Source organism: Marmota marmota, unplaced genomic scaffold, assembly GCF_001458135.2.
Source record: "Marmota marmota marmota unplaced genomic scaffold, marMar, whole genome shotgun sequence".
Taxonomy (NCBI): domain Eukaryota; kingdom Metazoa; phylum Chordata; class Mammalia; order Rodentia; family Sciuridae; genus Marmota; species Marmota marmota.
The window spans coordinates 34,897,812-34,917,707 of record NW_026000016.1 but is presented as its reverse complement, the minus strand read 5'-3'; the positions used below and the strand labels follow the sequence as shown (position 1 = coordinate 34,917,707).

General features: G+C 40.4%; 1 protein-coding gene across 1 annotated transcript in view; it reads left to right on the top strand.

Annotated features, from left to right (window-relative positions):
- Window positions 1-18,829, top strand: part of Dtl (denticleless E3 ubiquitin protein ligase homolog) — a 62,375-nt gene extending 43,546 nt beyond the window's left edge. Inside the window, exon 16 of the mRNA XM_015483671.2 lies at window positions 15,027-18,829. The gene's annotated coding sequence lies outside the window, so the exon portion shown is untranslated. The remainder of the gene's footprint in view (window positions 1-15,026) is intronic.
- The last annotated feature ends 1,067 nt before the right edge of the window (window positions 18,830-19,896 follow it).

The window sequence follows — 19,896 nt, the reverse complement described above, 5'->3', positions numbered from 1 at the left end:
CTTTAAAAAATTACCTGAGCATGTTAAGCAGCTTGTTCATATCAGTTTCCCTATAGCAAACACATGCCACAAAAATAAGAGATGTTATATGATTAAAGAATAGGCTTGTTTGATCCTAAAAGCTCATCCCTCTCCCTTCCCTGCTAAGCCAGGAAAGAAGATTTCAAGCATATATAACAAGGTTCTTTATTTTTAATTTCAAAGTTTTAATATTTCATTTATTCTCTATTTCTTTTTAATTTCCTTAACTAGCCACATGCCCCTTTCCCTTTTGCCATTCTAAACAGTTTGTATTTAAACCATTTTGTCGAATATGAATAGCAATAGCACATTTCAAAATGCCTAGTTCGGTTCAGCTAACATTTATTCATTACCTGGGTGCCAGGTAATGGCACCTGGTCTGCAAAGAGTTCTTCCCTTTATTTTTAGTTGTCAAGGGAGTCACTTTATCTATGGCACTTCAATAAGCAAAAGTCAGCATTTAAGAGAAACAGATCAGCTTTTTAAGTCACTTGAGTGAAGTTGTTTGTGAGCAGCTATTAAGTAGCGAGTGCTATTTTAGGTGCAATCTATTCCCTCCAGGAACTTATTCAGTTGCTGCTTAGAGTACCTGTAATTTTTCAAAATGTTATGGTTTGGATTTTAAATGTCCCCTTAAGGCCAGGCATTGAAGACTTTGTCCCTGAGGTGACACTATTGGAAGGTGGCTGAATCTTTAGGAAGTAGGGCCTACTAGAAGGAAGTTAGGTCACTGGGGAAAAGAGGATATTGGGACCCCAACCTTTTCCTGTTTCACTTCCTGACCACCATGAGGTGAGCAGTTTCCTATGTCATGCACTATTGCCATGATATATCTTGCCACCATAGGCAATGAATTTGTGCCAATGTTACAGGCCTTTTTTTTTTCCTGTTGAAAGCTTTCCTTATTTTTAAAGTTGAGGTCTAAAAGTCATACCAGTTAGCCCATTTCTTTAGCAACATGTTACCAGATGATGTTACTGAAACAAACAAACAAAAAAACTAAACCATCTGGCTATGTTGACATGGAGTTAGCAAATATTGTCAGACCACATCACTCAATAATCATTCAGCACCACTCTTAATTTTACTTCTACTTTTTTCCCATCCCCTGCAATAGGCTCAAACATTTCAAGAATTATTTTAAAAGAAGAATAATAAGAGGATTTATTAAATGTGACTGTAAAATACTTACTAGTGGTTCAGAAACAAAAAATTAAAACCCAGTGGTCATTGGCATTTCTCTAATGGGTCCAAATTTAGACCAACAATTAATTTCAGATTGGAAATGTCACTGCCTCAAAAGCCTTCTTGGATTTAGAAAGCTTTATAGGCAGTAGACTAAAGAGTCCAAACATCCATGTCTTCACAAAGGTGTTGACTGGAGCCAGGTATGGTGGCATGTATCTGTAATCCTAGCAACTCAGGAAGCTGAGGCAAGAGGATAGCAAGCTCGAGGCCAGCCTCCACAACTTAGCAAGACTTCAAGCAATTTAGTGAGACCCTGTCCCCCCGCCCCCCAAAAAAAGGGTTGGGTATGTAACTCAGTGGTAAAGTACCTCTGGGTTCAATCCCCAGTACCCAAAGGAAAAAATATATATATATATGTTGACCAGAAGACGAGGAAATAAACATTAATAACTTAAGGAGGTTGTGTTAAACACTTCTCGTCTCCCTAATTATGTAATGAAATAATCAGCCTTAAAGTGCTATACCTGTAATTATCTGACTTTGGAAAATTATCTCCTAAAACAAAGGAATTAAGGTGACAAAGTCATGAATTGTACATGGAGAGCTTGTAGGATAAGAAAAATTAGAATGTGGTTTCTTTGATGATTAGGAACTATGGTTTCTGTTCTAGCCAAGTCTTCTGTACAATGAATTGCACAAAGAGAGACTGCTGGTTAGAGTGGCTTGAGATTTGGATTATCCTGTGGTATCATCCTCTTTACTAATAAATATGAGTATGTGTGAAGCCGGGGTTCTGGGTTTTATTCTCACATGGACTAGTTATTTCTCTCTGTATTCTGTGACTACAGGTATCATCTCACATGCCTACCCTAGCTAGCCATACCCACCCCCCAAAGAGGGGTGAACTGAGTGTTTAGTACCAGTCATGGTATATAGAATCATTGCACTAAACCTGAAGGTTTCCTGGATGCTGCCTGTTCTTTCCTCTTCCTGCATAAAGTCAAATTTATGATTTGGGTGGGGTGGGGTGGAGTGCAGTACTGGGGATTTAACCTAGAGCTTTCTTTTGCATGTCAGGCAAACACTCTTCCACTGAACTATATACCCCAGCCTTTTAAAATTTCTTAATTTTGAAACAGAGCCTTATTCAGTTACCCAGGCTAGCCTCAAACTTGGCAATCCTCCTGCCTCAGCCTCTCAAATAGCTGGGATTATAGGCATGTACCATCACACTTGGCTTTATGAAACTCTTATAATCAAAGTTATAGATTGTTGATGTAGTGCACAAAATAGCCCTATAAAGGGTATAATTATCCCCACTTTTTATAGATAAGGAAATTAAAACACAAGTTAAATAACTTATCCAAGGACACAGTCAATAAGTGGCAGTTTATAGATTTGGTCTGATTCAAAAGCCCACAGTCCTAATTCCCATTCTGTACTGCCTCCCAGGAAGAGGTCTGACCCCAGCCCTGCATCAGTCAAACATGTACTTTCCATTTTGTGTTATATTCAAAAGAGATAACTTGGCCTGATGTGGTGGTGCATATCTGTAATCTCAGCTACTTGGGAAGCTGAGGCAAAAGAATCCCAAGTTCAAGGCCAACCTTAACACCTTAGCCTCAACACTCAAGATCTTTCTCAAAATTAAGGTTTGGGATGTCCCTCAGTGGTATAGCACTCCTGGGTTTGTTTGCTAGGGAGAAAAAGAGAACAGTCAAAATGTTACAAATAGATTTCCTACTTGAGTATTATATGAAAAAAATTATTCCTTGGGAGAGGAAATCATGTTAACTACAGGGAAAAGGGGATATGCAGGATTGGAAGCTGGAATAATCAGTACTGATAACATATTATAGGAGCACAAGCAGATGGTTAACAAGCACAAGTAAAGGAAAAACAGGAGCAAAAGCTCAGAAGTTAAAGTTCTTTAAGGTACAGGCCCTGGGATACATGAGCCAAGATGTTCAGGGCAATATTGTTATACTAACCCCAAACTGGAAACAATCCAAATGTTGTCCACAGTAGAATGAATAAACTATAAACTACTCATAACAAGCACTGTATAAGAAGGAGAGGAAAAAGAATGAACTAGCTATACGTGATGATATGAACAAATGTCAGAATGTTGAGCAAAAAGAAGCAAGAAACGAAAGAATATGTACCGTTATGATTTCATTCAGATCAAGTGTTAAAGGGAAACAATACTAAGCTAGCATTGAAGGACATGGTAAATGACAAAGATCTGATTATTATTAAATATCATTCGAAACAGTGTTTCCCTCTAGAAGGTTGTGCTTGGGAAGTAATATGGGGGACTTTATAGGGGTTTTTCTGTCTCTTGTCTTGGTTGGTGGTTATATGGGTATTTGCTGTGTAATTATAGCTTACATTTGTATTTTATACATTTTTCTGTATACATTTTATGTTTCACAATGTTTTCAAAGTTTTTTTTTTTTTAGAGGAATGGAAATCAGATAATTCTCTAGAGAAGAAAGGTCAGAGGTAAACATGGAAGGATTCTAGATAAACTTGATAATTAAAGTTAATTCAAAGGGAATAAGCTACTAGGGGGCCTGTGGGATCTTCTTGATACTTTCTAAGGAAAAGAAGAATATTCTATTCCCTCAAAGCAGAAGGATGAACTAAGTTGACTCTATGTATACACTATGTTCACTCAGTTTAAAAAGAACTGTGCCTTCTGCAAATCATACTGTAGTTCAAACATGGGTTTGGGATTTTCATGTAAGCAGGGTAGACCAACAAATGGAGATTTAAAGCTCCATATCATGCACTTTTCTCCTTCATTCTTTTTTGGGGGTTGGGGGTTAACTAGGGGTTGAACCCAGAGACAGATACTTTGCTAAACTACATATATCCCCAGCTCTTTTTTTTTTTTAAGACATTGGTAGACTTTTATTTTATTCATTTATTTGTAAGTGGTGCTGAGAATCAAACCCAGTATATCACACTTGCTAGGCAAGTTCTCTACCACTGAACCACAACCCCAGCCCACCCAGCTCTTTTTATTTATTTATTTTTTCACTTTTGAGCCAGGATCTCACCAAGTTGCTTAGGGTCTCACTAAATTGCTGAGCATGATTACAGGCATGTGCCATGGTGCCCAGCATCCTTTCTCACTCTTGTATCTTCTTTTCTCAAGTTCCACCAACAAATGGAGACAGAAACGAACCATAGAAATAATGGGTCTGGGGGAAGTTGACCAATTTGCTCAGAGTCACAAAAGTAGATAGATGGTTGGTCAAGTGCATTCTGGTATCCCATACTTTTTTGCATCCCAGTCCTGATCTACTAGCCATTCTCCTAATACTTTACTATCCTGCCTTTGTTCAGGTGCTTCCTCTACCTGGAATAGTTTTCCTACCTTATGCCTTTAAAAAAAAGTCCTCATTCTTAAGATCCAGTTCAGACCCTCCTCTACTTCCTATAGGAAATGGTCACAAATTTTCCTACTTAAGCTTTCCTTCCACTCAGCCCTATAAATGCCTTGCTTAAACATTATAATGAAAGCTAGAAATGTGGCTCAGAGCTAGAGCATTTGTCTAGCATGTGGGAGGTCCTGGGTTTGATCCCTAACACCACAAAATAATAAAAAGAAGTCACAGAATCATAGCTAATTTTGTTTATATTTTCAATACTCATGTATTGAAATATACCGTATTACTAGTAAGAATCACAAGTCACTTATTAATTTTATTTCTTTGTATTTTCCAGATTTTCTACAAGAAACATATATTTTATAATTTTTTATATCTTTAAAGCACCAGTTAAAAATTCATTATAAAGAAGGAAGGCCAGTAGAGTACAGGAAGGAGAACAGGAAAGAGAGAAAGGAAGGGAAAACAGAAGTACTAGGGATTGAAATGGAGTACATTATATTACACAAATGTATGAATCTATTCAAAATGAAACCCCCTTTTATGTATAACTAAAGTGCACTAATAACAATACTTAAAAGACTTCACAAGAAAGACAGGCGCCGTGGCGCATACCTGTAATCCCAGCGGTTCAGGAGGCTGAGGCAGGAGGATATGAGTTCAAATCCAGCCTTAGCAACAGCAAGGCACTAAGCAACTCAGTGAGACACTGTCTAAACAAAATATAAATAGGGCTGGGGAAGTGGTCAATTGCCCCTGAGTTCAATCCCTGATATCACACCCCAGCACCTCCCCCACCCCCCCCCCCAAAAAAAGATTTCACAAATAAATGTATGTTTTAAAATAATATAGAGAACATATTCTCTCAATATATATTAGAGCTGGTTGTGGTGGTTCACACCTGTAATGCTAGCTACTCAGGCGGTAGGAGGATCACAGGTTCAAGGCCAGCCTGAGCAACTTAGAAAGTCCATGCCATAAAATAAAAATTGAAAGGGCTGGGAATGTAGATTAGTAGTAGATAACTCTAGGTTCAATCCCCAGTATCAAAAAAGAAAAAATACACATATATATGAAGATATTTTGTCTTACAGAGAATATGTTATATTGAGTATTTTAAAATATTACACGATATGTTATAGAAAATAATATAAAATACATTTCCAACTATTTTATAATAGATGTGAAGAAATATAACTACTCTGACAAAGGCTGTTACCTTAAAAGTGCCAATTCATTTTTCAGAAAGTTGTAGTGTAAATGAGAAAATTTTGTTAGAGATAAGAAAGTCAAAGGTATTCGCCCAAAAAGTATTTGAAGTCATCTGAAGAAAATGAATAGACACAGATATGTGTTCAAGTAAGAGAAGGAAAAGGAACAAATATTTAGGATGACTAATATGTGCCAGACTGTATACATCTAGGCTCTTTAATAATTAAACAACCTTCGTGGACTGGAGATGTAATTCAGAGGTAGAGTGCTTGCCTACTCTGCACAAAGTCCTGGGCTTGATCCCCAACATCACAGGAGAGACAAAAAACCCACAACCCTTAGGGAATTATTATTATTCTCTTTTTATAAATAAAGATATTAAACCTCTTCAAGTTTAAATCATTTACCAATAGAAGCTAGTAAGTGACAGAGGAGGTATTTAAGTTCTGTCCTATAACAGCCAATTCACATGGAAATGGCTTTAAATAACCCTCATGAGAATTGCAGTGACATCTTCCTTCCCTGGTGAGTAGGGACTGGAACTCTGCTGCCTAGCTAAACAGTTGGAGGGATCTAGAGTTATGATGCAGAAAGTCCTGAGGGAAGCTCATCTGGGAGCTAATAACAGTTGAACCACAAAGAAAGGGACAACGAAGGATGCCCTGAGGTTCCTGAAGCCTGCCAGGACTTCTGAAGCATTACTTCAGAAATAATAGAAGTGAAATACACACACAATTAGGAATGAACAAGGGATAACTGAAAAGATTGCTGAGCCAGATGCAGTGATGCATTCCTGTAGTCACAACTACTCAGGAGTCTTGAGGCAGGAGAATCACAATTTCACTAAAGTGAGACCCTGTCTCACAATAAAAAAGGGCTGGAGATGTAGCTCAGTGGTATAGCACTTGCTTGACATGTGGGAGGCCTTGGGTTCCTTGCTTAGGACCAAGGAAAAAGATTGTTAAGCTGCTCTTAAAAAAATAATAAACTTCACAGAGTTGTGATGATGAGACATAGTACAGTGTCTCAACCCAGATTTCCTCGTCTTGACTTTGCCATTCCCTGATTCTGTGACCTTGTACAAGTTACTTAATCTCTTTGAGTACCAGTGTCATCATGGAAAAATGAGAAAAGTAACGCCATAGCCCCCCCCACACCGGCCCCATCCATAGGGAATATACACCATGACCTAAATGAATGCCTGTATTACCTGAACCTGTGTATGGTTTCCTAGGCACACATGCCTGTGATAAAATCTAATTTATAAATTAGCACAGTAAGAGATTAACAACAATAGCTAATAATAGCATAATTAATTATTCTGGGGTACTAACATCCCTACCTTAAGAGCAAACAGTGGGGAAAAGAGCCGGACACACCTGGTATTAATGGAATGAGCAAGGGCTGAGGCACCAGAGAGCTTGTACATTTCTAGCCTTGCTCAGGAATCTGAGAGCACAGCCAAAGGAAACAGGGAGCACCCGAGGTAGGAAGTCATCAAGGAGGGACCTAGGGAAGAATGAAAGCATGGGGGGTCCACAAGAAGCCAAGGGGTCCCAACCAGATATGAAGATTCAACTAAAGATTTCAAGAAGGAAAAGCAGGTGGGAAATAAGTACCTGAGGCAGACAGGTAAAAATAGTTCAGTGGGTTATGGTGAGAGTAGGACTGTGATAGCATGGGCCATCTGATGCCTGTGTCCAAAGTATCACAGTCAGGGACAGGTTGAGCAGAATTTTGGGTCATTCGAAGTTTAAAAAAAAAAAAAAAAGCAGTATGAAGCCAGGGTCTGAGAAGGGTTAAAAACAGGTGGTAGGGAATGAAGTGGCCAGGAAAGCTGTGAGTCAGCTATTAAGCCACTGAGGAAGGCAAGAAGGTGGTGGGCTGAAAACCAGGGGACAGTTGAGTGGACAGGGATGGCAAAATAATGGAATGGTGTGCTGAAGAACAGGGTGGAGAAGCTAGGGTATGAAGAAATGACAGGAGAGTGGAGCACTGCAGTATATTCTCCTGACCTGAAGAACACTGGAAAGCCAGGGGGTGCAGGTTTTCCTTTAGGATGAGAAGTTGAAGGAATGTGTGGTGAAAGGATGTAGGAATGAGGAAGGGTGCCATGCAGCTCAGGGGCATAGAGAACCTGCAAAAGCCCAGAGAGCATTAACTGGGAAGTGCTGTCCTGGTAACAGGATATTGCCCTGCAGGGAGTGGGAGGCCAGGGCTTGTCCCCAACAGCCCTTCCTGGGCCCCCCCACTGCAGTACTGAATATACATTTGCAGGACCCTGCCCCAGGAAGGAGCCAGGGCCTCCTGAGTCAGTTCAGCGCCCTATTTCTGCATTCAGGCTGCTGAGTAATGGTTCCAAAGACAGTGCCAGCAGTGCCCAGGGCACAAGGGGAAAGTGAGAAGTAGGGCTTGGCACCTTATTTTGGGAGCTGTCGTCAAAGGCACAGCTCTCTAGTTCTATGTGCCTGATCCTTGGTGACAGCTCTCACTGGCAACCCAGATGACCAGCCCTGTGAGTACTTGCTGAGATGCCCAAAGAGGCAGGACCTGAGAGGGAGGAGACGGGATTCTGAGTCCTTTCTTCCTGAAGGAGACTCACTTAGTCAGTCTAATTGGTCATCCCAACTGGGCTAGTTTCTCAACCTGAAGTTCCCTAGGAGTAAACCCTGCTTTCTTTCTCTGCTCACATGTTCTTTTAAAATTACTATAAAGTGACAGAGACATGCAAACATTCTGTTCCAAACCCAAGATGGAGTGTGTCAGACTGTACCATGAGCTGCTTTCCAAAGGCAGAGATGCCATAATAACTCTCCCAGCAATCCCCTGTTATGTCCCCAGTGATACACATGTCTCTGATGGCTATGGCTAGGGCTCAGTCTACTACGGAGTAGACACTAGTCATCGCATAAACACAAAGGTCAAACCTGTGACCCATGAGCATTGTTCTGGAAATTAGCTAACTGACCCTGAAAACCTTAAGGAAAAGTCTTTGGATTAATTTCTGCTGAACAGGTAGATCTGAAGACTGCCCTGAAGATACTCATGGCTCATGAATAGTAGGTCTGCTTGCCTTAACCCTCTAATCTTCCTTAAACCCATTCAGGTCCCCCAAGTCTGGCCTCCGAGTCTCCAATAATATCTTAATTTCCTATATACCATTCTTGAAAAGTAAATCCTATAAATTCCTTGGGATTTCTTCCTAGGAATTCAATTTCTCTCATATTAAATACCATTATGAGATAAGGGAATTTGGAATCCAGAAGGATTAAGTGGTTTTCACTGAATTGTATGAACTTTACATTACAGCAGTGATTAGAACCTGGCAGAGTTTTTGCCTCTATAGCTGGTAACCCTCTACTTGTTTGCCTCTGTTTCAGCTGGTTTGTACCAGCTGAAAATTCAAATCGTTTATGGCTATAAGCATGGGCCCCTTCTCTGTGACAGTCTGGGACATTACTCTCAGGAAATGAACATCATTACTTCAGGGGAACTTTCTAACTCACCATGGTAATCCCAACTGGGTTGAATTCTATTCAGCCAAAGATTCAAAGATTACTGTCCTGCTGTCAGAATTTCTGATGTTTTTCTTTGTAGTTGATCCATCCGGAAGGTTTCAGACTCACCCTTCTTAACTAGTTAATTTACAGAAATGCTTAGACCTTTGTTCTGAATTTCATTCGTTTTCCCTGTTATTGCAACTGGGGCTTATTCATCAGATTAAGTGCAATAGTGTTGGAAGCCTAAGTTTCTCCATTTGTCCTCTGAAATGCTCAGGGGGTTCTTATCTATTTAGGGATTGTTTGCATTTTTGAAAATCTTTGAGATCTAGGGACACACCAGAAAAAAGTCACTCTTTAAGTTTCTTCATTTAAACACAAGATTGTTGCTTATAATTGTGTGGAGAGGGGGCTGGGGATATAGCTTAATGGCAAGCACTTGCCCAATATGTGTCAGACCGTGGATTCAAACCCTAGTACTGTAAATACAGAAATACAAACTAAAGAATACGGAGAGGGGCTACAATCTTGTGGATACTATGAAGCCGATTGGGGGGTGATTCCTGCGATTGGGGTGCCTGGCTCAACTACCACGGGCCAATGTAGCTCCAGCACAGTGCTGCTAGGACAAGGTCCATGAGCTTGGTCCCTAGGAGGTTGAACTCACTGTGCACATCCTCTCATCTCAGAACCACAGGATAATCTCAAAAGTTCAGATCTGAAAAGAGGTTTACCATGTGCCCAATTCAACCTCCTTTTCAGATTAAACAGAGCGAGAAAGAGTATTGGTCATTTATTTGAGGTCATATGGGGCCAGGCATAGAGCCCAGATCACACCACATAATACAAAGGTGAATGGCCTTTTTGTGGGGAGCGAGGGGGAGAGATAACCAAGAATTGAACTCAGGAACCCTCAACCACTGAGACACATCCCCAGTCCTATTTTATATTTAGAGACAGGGTCTCACTGAGTTGCTTAGCACCTCGCTTTTATTGAGGCTGGCTTTGAACTCATGATCCTCCCATCTCAGCCTCCCAGCAAGGAGAATAGTCTTTCTTTTTTTTTTTTTTTTTTTTTTGGTGGTGCTGGGGATTGAACCCAGGGCCTTATGCAAGTACTCTACCAACTGAGGTATATTCCAAGCCTGGTGAATGGCCTTTAATAGTGAATCAGGAATATCAACTATATACATGGAGGAAGGCATGTGATTATAATATCCCCATTTTTAAAGAAATGAATCTGAATTATGTGAGTGTATATCACACATTTATTCATTTATCAAAAACGTTTGATGTCCACTGAGTGCCAGACACTGTGCCAAGTGCTGTTTGCCATAAGGCCTGAGCTTCTCTTAACCATTATTAACAAGCACAGGCACAAAATTGGTGCCAGCATCCTCTTTTATGGCACTGTGTATGTATCTCCTTACAGAGATCAATTCAGTTGCTGTCCACACTCAGGACTCAGTCATGGCTTCAAGGTCTCTTCATGTCATAAACTGAGTTAAAGGAAGACAATTTTAAGGTCTATATCATCTATGATCAGTTCAATTCCAAACTCATCTTGGGTGAACTTGTGACTCTGAACTTTTAACAACTCTAGAAGTTTGGGTAATTACTAAAACTAAACAACTAGATTCAACAAAGGAAGCAAGATTCCACACTAACTGCAGATAGAATTAACTCTTATGTACCCTGGGCAAGCTCCAGGTCCTGTTCTGGTCCTATTCTCTGGCTCCTTCTCATCTTTAATCCTCAACATTTTTTGATTGGTGTATAGATCTTCTTTCATCCTGACCAAACTCCACCATCTACACCTGGATCTTTTATGGAAGCAGCAGGGATCATCTTTAAAACAGGAAGACAATGTTCCTTTCCTTATACCTCTGTGACTGTGGGTTCCACCTAGACATGGCCTTAGACTTCCAACTGGATGGTCTTGCACTGAACCAGGGTCAAGTCAAATCAAGCCAACTTTACTGGAGCCTTCCATTGTCACATTCTCACAGCTGGACTTCTTTAGGGGTTGGAGTGGGAAAGGGATCATTATAGAACACTAACCATGTGTTAGGTATTTGCTAAATGCTTTGGATGGAGAATATCTTTTTACAACAGTGCTGCAAGGGAGTTTTTTATTATCCCCATTTTAAAGGTCAGTGGTGAACCCAAAAGTGAACCCAGAGTGTCTGACTCCTCACCATGCCCCTTCTGAGAGCTGACAAAGTAAGAGGCCATGGGTGAGGAAAGTTCTAGACATGGCCGATGCATGTTTTCCTCCAGCCAGCAACATGTCAAAGAGAGCCATCCTGAGTTATGGTGTCTATTATTCGTGTAGTCATGTATGAATTGTATGCTAGTTATCTTTTCCTATGCACATGACTTATTTTTTTTTAAATACATTGTAAGCTCCTTGAGAACAAGGACAATGTCCTACTCGAGCACTGTGAACAATTGACAGCTCAGTAAATTTATACAATGGGGCTCAAAATTGCTGGAGAACAGAGACATTCAGCACATAGAACCAGAATTGGATCTTAAAGCACTTCTAGCCTTCAGAGTCTCATTTTGCAGTTGAGGAGACAAGCCCACAAAGTAGAGTCAAGAGTCATCAGGACTCAACTTTTTCTTTAAAGCAAAGCCCTCTCAAATTATGCTCTTCCTCCATAACCCTGGGACCAGTGCTGGGACTGTACTTATCATCCATATGTTAAGACCTTTAGGATCTAATGACCATGAAGCAATTAAAATCTGATATAATTTCAGGCTAATCATAGATAAATAGGGTCAAAAGAGCCTTAGAAATCATCCTGTTCAGTTTTTAAGTTGTAGGTGAAGTAACAGGCCCTGAGATGGCAAGTGGCCAATCCTTTTCAGTTAGACAGTGGCTTTTCATTTAAATGGTTCTCCCTGGCCAGAAATAGTAGGGGCACACAGAATGCACAGGTTGGCCTCTCCTCGTTGGGCTGTATGTATCAGGATGGGAGTTAGGTGACTGGCTTGCTTTGGGAACAGTTCCCATTATTTAGCAGAATCACCAGCAGCTCACCCCTGTTCTTGGCCTCTATCCTCTGTCCACCCAAGCAGCAGAAGCTATAACTAAGGCCAGTGCCTGAGCTAGAATCTGATTCTACCACTTATTCCATCCTCCTCCTCCAGCCCTTCCCTTTCCAGTGCCAACTCTGGCCCAGCAACCAGGTTAAGATGTTACATACTGAAAAATTATAACTTGGCTGCCCTGTTTTTCCTTCTTGGGTAAAGAGCCCAGAGCTGAGAAAAATGAGTGTCTCCATTCTGTTTTGCTTCCCACAGAAGCCAAGGGCCAGAGGAAAGAGAAGCCCTGTGGCCTCTTATGAGCAGTGTTGGCATTGGAGTATCAAGTGAGCTGGAAGCACTAAAGAAGGCTGTTTTGTCCTTACTAGACCTTAACAGTGACCTGCCTGGGGGGACCAACCCCTGTCCTTCTCATGTACTCCCAAGCACAGTATGGATCAAGATGGAACACATATAAAAAGACCTTTCTAAAGACTGGAAAAGATTGTTCCTGACAAGCCTGCAGAAATAGCAAATAGTACAAGAGACTGAGCTCTGTCTACATGGGGAATTTGCCAGGCTACCAAAGAGCCAGCTGTCTCAGGGACAGGGGGTTTGGAAGGTGAAGCTTCAGGGAAACTTATTTAGTGGGAACAAAAGAGCCACCCTCTCTTCCTGTTGCCTTCTGGCTAGACTTACAGAAAAGCTGAGCAGCTGGCCCAGGCCCAACTCCCCAGGCCTCCAAGTAGTAAGGAGAAATTTTCATCTCTCCTGTCTGGCTAACCCCCACCCCCAGGATCAAACTGTCTGCTTCCTTCTTGTCTGCACTCAGATAATCACCCTACCAGTCAGATGTATTCTGCCATAATTCAGGGTCACCAACTCCACATGGGACCAAAAGGTACTTGAAAATTGTACTACATTTCTCTTGTGGCTTACACTCCTACTATCAACAACAACCATCTCAACCCTTCTCCATGCTCCTGAGGCCTCTGGTCCTCCTGCCTCCCGACTTACTCTCCACAAAGGTCTTTGAGTTCTTCCTTTGTGTTTCCAAGTGCTTAAACCTCCCTATATTCTCATTCTTCCTTCTTGCTGTTACAATTCAAACATTTCGTTTCCTACTATATAACCAAGACCAATGCTATGACTTGTGTTCTAGATCCTTTTCTTTACCACCTTTTTACAAACTAAGTTTCATAAACTCTAAATTATCTCTCTCTAAATTTGTTCCTTCTCTAGTGATACATCTTATGTTTAAAGAAGCCCACCCCTATTCTAATTTTTTAAAAAAGTGTCCTGAACATACATCCTTCTCTATCACCTATTTCTTCCTCTACATACTCTAATTCTCAAAAACATTTTTTTCTCCCTAGTTTTACTCTCTGACCTCCCACTGACTCCTCAACCCACTACATCGAACCTCAGTTCTCACTGCTCTACTGAAACAGCTCTTGCAATGGTCATCAGTGACATTAGTGTTGCTTCATGCAGGAGTCACCTTTTGGTCCTGTGTTATTCAACTTTCCATCACTCTGGCCAAAATATCTGACAAGAACAACTTAGAGGAGGAAAAATTTATTTGGGGCTCACAGTTTCAGAGGTTCAGTCCATGGTTGGCTGACTTCATTGCTCTGGGCCCAAAATGAGGCAGAAGATCATGTCAGAAGGGTGTGGTAAGGGAAAGCTGTAAATTTATGGCAGCCAAGAAACAGAGAGAGAGAAAGGGAGGGAGAGAGGGCAAATAATCCCCAAGGGCATGCCCTCAATGATCTACTTCCTCTAGCCACCCCTACCTGCCTACATTTACCACCCAGTAATCCATTCAAACTTTTGATCTACCAAATGGATGGTAGATTAATATTTAAAAACTATTCAGTTACAGTTCTCTCATAATGTAATCATTTAACCTCTGAACATTCCTGCATTTTCTATCACATGAGCTTATTGGTGGATATTCAAAACATAACAAGTCTTCATCTTAGCTCTTCAGCATTGAGACTGTCAAATGATTGAATGATCATTCTTTTTCTTTAAAAAGGAAAAAATAAATCTTCCCTGTCTCATGATATAGTACCATTTTTGTTCAATTCTATATCTTTGCCCACTCTTGCTCAGCCTCCTTTGCAGGCTCATCTTTCTCCACCTAGTCATTAATCACTGGAGATCACGGCCTGGAGTTCTCAAATTCACTTGTGCTAAAGTACTCTTTCATACCACACTGAATGGCTGGTTAAAATGTTAAGTAAAAAAAAAAAAAAGTAAATCAACTATATATCATAAACATCTCCCTGTACTTGCAAAATTATTTCAATGAGTGCATGTTATAGATGTACTATATCTTATTTACTCAGTCCTTTATTGTTAGTCGTGTAGGTAGTTTCTAATTTCTAATATTTTTAATTTTATAAATAGCACTATGAAGAATAACCTTATATAGGCCTTTTGGTGTGTGATTGGATGAATTATGCCAACATTTATTACTAGTATTAGGTCAATAATTAATTACTATAAGAAAACTCGGGATGTTTGGAATGTATATTTAATTTTTTGAGGTCAATAACATGGATACATCTATCCATGTAGCAACATTATCCAGGACAGAATCTGAGGCCAAAAAGAAAAAAGTTCACTCATTTGGTCTAGGGTGGTAAATCTGATATTTCCTCTTTTTCAGAGCCCTCAACATGAAAGGTATCATCAAAGACTAGTAAAGGGTTCTGGCCAAGGTATTGCTCACTCTGGAAGTCAGAGACCATTGCCTTATTCCTACCCTATATTTTGGCAGAAGAATCAGTCCTGACAGAGCCAGATGAAACTTAAATGACTTCAGAAGATCCTGAGGATTTGGATTGTCTAAAGAAGTTTTCAAGTTCTGGGACTGATCTGTCAGGCCTGACGTAGGTGGCCACAGGAAAAAAAACAGGTCAGCAGAAGTCAGTGCCAGAAAAATGGCCAGTGATGGCTCATTGAGCAGGTAGTATGGGGTAGAATCTTGGGAATAAGAGATTAAGTGAGGGAGTTGACACAAACAACTCAAGGGTTCTTCTTCATCTCCCCAAATACTTAATATTGCAATACCCCAGATATTGGTCCTTGGTCTTCTCTTTTCTACCTACCCTTATGTCTTTGATGATCTTATCCAGACTCTCAACTTTGGGTACCATACTCAGACTTGAAATTCCTGATTTTATTTGTCTAGCCTGACTTTTAACTGAACTCCTAATTTGTTTATTCATCAGAAAAGTTGACATTCCCTCTTGATTGTTTCACAGACATCTCAAATTTAACATGTTTAAAACTAAACTCCTAATTTTAACCCTCCCCCCAATTAAAAATCTGATCCAACCTCCGCTTACGGCAATGCCACCCTCCCAGTTTCAGCCAAAGACTTGGTCATCCCTAACACATCTTTCTGTCTCACAATGTGCAACCAACTCATAATCAAAACATTTTGGCTTTATCTCCAAATTGTATTCAGGCTTTGCTTCTACCAAAGAGGAGTAACTAACTGATACAGGACTTACCATGTCATTATAAACAACTGAAAAAATGGATCAGAGATACAAAACAATGATTTCCAGACTGGCCAGGGATAGTACAGACCTGTGATCCCTGAGGGAGGGAAACAAATGAGGCAAGCTCACAGTTGTGGAGTCATTTTTCAGATTGTTGAACCAAAGGGGGAACCCAAACAGAACCCAGGGGTTTGAGTGGTTGAGGAGATAGATAGAGACTGGTTTTGGGGGGAATTTGGCTGAATAAAATGCCAAAGAGGAAGGAACTGCATGGAGAGAAAGCTCCATGCAAACTGTTGAGTCTTTGGCTGATCACCAGTCTGTGCATGCACAGGGTACTGCACAAGGCTAATCAAAGAACAGCTACCCAGGAAACAATTACTGAGAAGCTATAAACCAAAAAATTCTTAAAGCTCATATTAGGGCTGAGAATTATTCAAGTTCTGAGTAGCAGAGTAGAGACCCTGACAGATGATATTTTCCAAAGATGGCCCAGTAGCTCCAATCTTACATATACTTCTACATTGTGACCTTGCCATTCACACACAAAAACATGGAAGTTTAGTCTGGTAAGGGTTATGACTACTTCTCCCATCTGGATAGTAGTGAAGGTGTGTTGATTTTAAGAGTAGGTTGGAAAAGACAGTGTAGCTTCCAGACACCCATATCATCTGCCACCTGTCCCTCAGATCACACCTTTGGCCACATGAGTGGTCTCTTATGAATGTCTGAAAAAGAAGGAGAAAGCCAGGCTGGACTTGTACTGCATTACAGACCATTTCATTTCAATCCTGAAAGATATCTTCCTATCAAAGCTTTTGTGCATCTGTCATGTATTGATGAGGAAAGAGATATCACATGAGGTAAAAAAAATACACAGAGATTCATAGGCCATTGTGAATGGCTATACTGGTCAGGGGCCTGGAAGGGGAAAGAGTAGAAAATCAAACCTGCCAGAAACAGAAACTGTTACTCAGCCCCCAAAACAGTACCATCCTTTAAGGAGACAATCAGCCACTTTGTGGCAAGCTGATGGCATTTGGGAACCCTGGAAGGGTTAATGGTTTTCCTTGTCTGAGATTAAAACATATTCCATGAACTTAAAATGGATCATGGACTTGCAGGTAAAATGTAAAGTCATAAAACTTAAAAAAAAAAATTCTGGGCTATAGGGTTAGGTAAAGAGTTCTTAGACTTAAACTAAAGCATAATTCATAAATGGAACATGTGATACATTAGACTTCATCAAAATAAAAAAAAATATTGAGTCAGTGAAAAACCCTAGGAAAGGATGAAAAGACAAGCCACAACTGGGAGAAGATATTTGCAAAGCACATATCCAACAAAGGAACTGATATCTAAAATACATACAGAACTCTTAAAACTCAATGTTTAAAAAAAAAATCAATTTTTAAAAAAGGCAAAAGCTATGAAGTCATTTCACTGAAGAGGATATACAGATGGCACATAAGCACATGAAGAGATATTCAATATAATCAGCCAATAGAGAAATACAAAGGAAAGCTATGAGATATTACACACTAAAATAAAAAAGTAATGACAGCATCAAATGCTGGTGAAGATTGGGAGAATGAATCAGTCAGACATTGTTGGTAAGAGTGGTGGTACACCCACTCTGGAAAACAGTTTGAAAAATTTTTAATAAAAACCACACATTCAATTACTATGTGATCCAGCAAGTGCACTCCTGGGCATTTATTCCAGAGAAATGAAGGCTTATGTTCATACAAAAACCTGTACACAGATGTTCATAGAAGTTTTATTTATAACAACTCAGAACTTGGAAATGGGCTGGTAGAGGGCTTGCCTAGTACATGTAAGGCACTGGGTTCAATCCTCAGCACCACATAAAAATAAATAAATAAAGATATTGTGTCCATCTACAATTAAAAATATATTTTTAAAAAAACTTAGAAACAGCCTAGATGTTCTTTAGTGGATGAATGGTTAAACTAGTGGAATATCATAGAATATCCAGCAATATAAAGGAATGACCTACTGATGAACACAACAACTTGGATGAATTTTCAGGAAATTGTGCTGAGTGGAAAAAAGCCAGTTCCAAAAATGTTGTATACTACATGATTCCATTTATAATTTTTTTTCTTTTACAGTATTAGAGATTATACCCAGGGCCTCACACATGTTAGGCAAGTGCCCTACCACTGAGCTGTGACCCCAGGACCTATAATACATTTTTTAAATGACAAAATTTTAGAAATGGAGAACATATTAGTGGTTCTAGGGGTAGGCCAGTGTGGTTATTAAAGACCAACACAGGGATCCTTGTGGGAATGAAACTGTTCTGTTCTTTGTGATGGATACAAACTCACACCTGTGAAAAATTGGATAGAACAAACACACATACACAAAGGATAAGTAAAATTGTGGCTATCTGCATAAATTTGGACAATTGTATCAATGTTCATATCCTAATTGTAAAGTTGTTCTACAGTTTTGTGATATGTTACTGTTGAAAGAAACTGGGTAAAGGTGGCAGGTGTTGGGGGGGAATTACTCCATATTACAGTCATGCATTGCATAATGATGTTTCAGTCAACAACAGACTGTGTATATGATTGTGATCCCAAAAGATTATAAAGGACCTGAAAAATTTCTGTTGCCTAGTATTTTTACTGTAGCTTTTCTATGTTTAGATACACAAGTACTTACCAGTATGTTACAATTGTCTGTATTGTTCAGTAGTTTCACCAGTTTGCAGCCTCGGAATGATAATCTATACCAATTAGCTTAGATGTGTAGTAGGCTATGCCTTTTAGGTTTGTGTAAGTATACTCTGTGATGTTCACAAAAAAACAAAATGGCCTGAGGATCATTTCTCTAAACTCAAGTCCATCATAAAGTGTCGCATACCCATGTTTCCTACAACTGCATGTGTGTGTACAATTATCTCAAAAATAAAAGTTTAAATTAAAAACAACATATTCGTGGTTGATGGTCCATATTTAGTATTCCCTTTCTTAGCAGCAGAGCCTCAGCCAACATCGGTAACCAAGGGCTCACAGAGCATTTGCTCCACTGATATGAGATTAGTATAATCCTGCCTTGAACCAAAGGTCTCAATTTTCAGTAAAGGAAGTATGGAAGTGGGCACATGAACAGGGCATCCACTAGTCCATCACAGACCCAAAAGCTGCTGGCCTACTAATGGTGGAATGGCTGCTTTAGCGGTTGCCGCGTCCGGCCAAGGGAGCCGAGTCCGGCGAGGGACGGCGAGGTTAAAAGACACACAGGACACCAAGGTTCTTCATCCAGGAGTCAATACTCTTTATTGCTAACACACCTTTTTTATACCCCAAGCAGCAGAAGTGGAAAACTACCCAAAAGCAGGAGGGAGGGGGGAGAAATTTAGTTTCAACATCTATTATTGTCAGGTACCGAAACCTCCCTTAACAATAAGTCCATCAGACCAGAAAAGGTCAAGGCATTCCCGTGGGATACATATGTCTCAGACGGACAAGCAGGAACAGAAAAACCGCAAGTTCGCCATGGCCTTGTGAGCTGGCCACACTGGCATGCAGAACAAACTAGTGGAGGTAGGGCTCCAGGGGCCAGGGTGGACCTGCTGCCAACAAGTCCCCCTCTTTTGTTTTTTGCATGCCAGTGGGAATCAAGTAGCCCCTGTCTTAGGTCGTTCACAGCCCTTGCGATGCTTACCCGTCTCTGGGAAGGCCCCGATTCCCTGTCTTAGGTCGCACAGCAAGCGTGAAAGTTGCCCGTCACTGGGTACTACAAGATCAGCTCAAGGTGTTATGACCTATCAAGACATTATTGCGGTGAACGCTTAACCGTCTCCACCTACGGGACCCACGACCGTCACCGCCGAATGGCAGATGTGATTGGACCGAGAGATTAGACAGCAAAGATCCTAGTACAGGAAAATGGCAGGAGTTCTTCTTTTAAAGAGGACACTCATCTTCGGATCGGTCTGAAGTATATTTCAGAGAGGCGATCATCCATCTTTAAGCGTTGATAGTGAACCTGTAT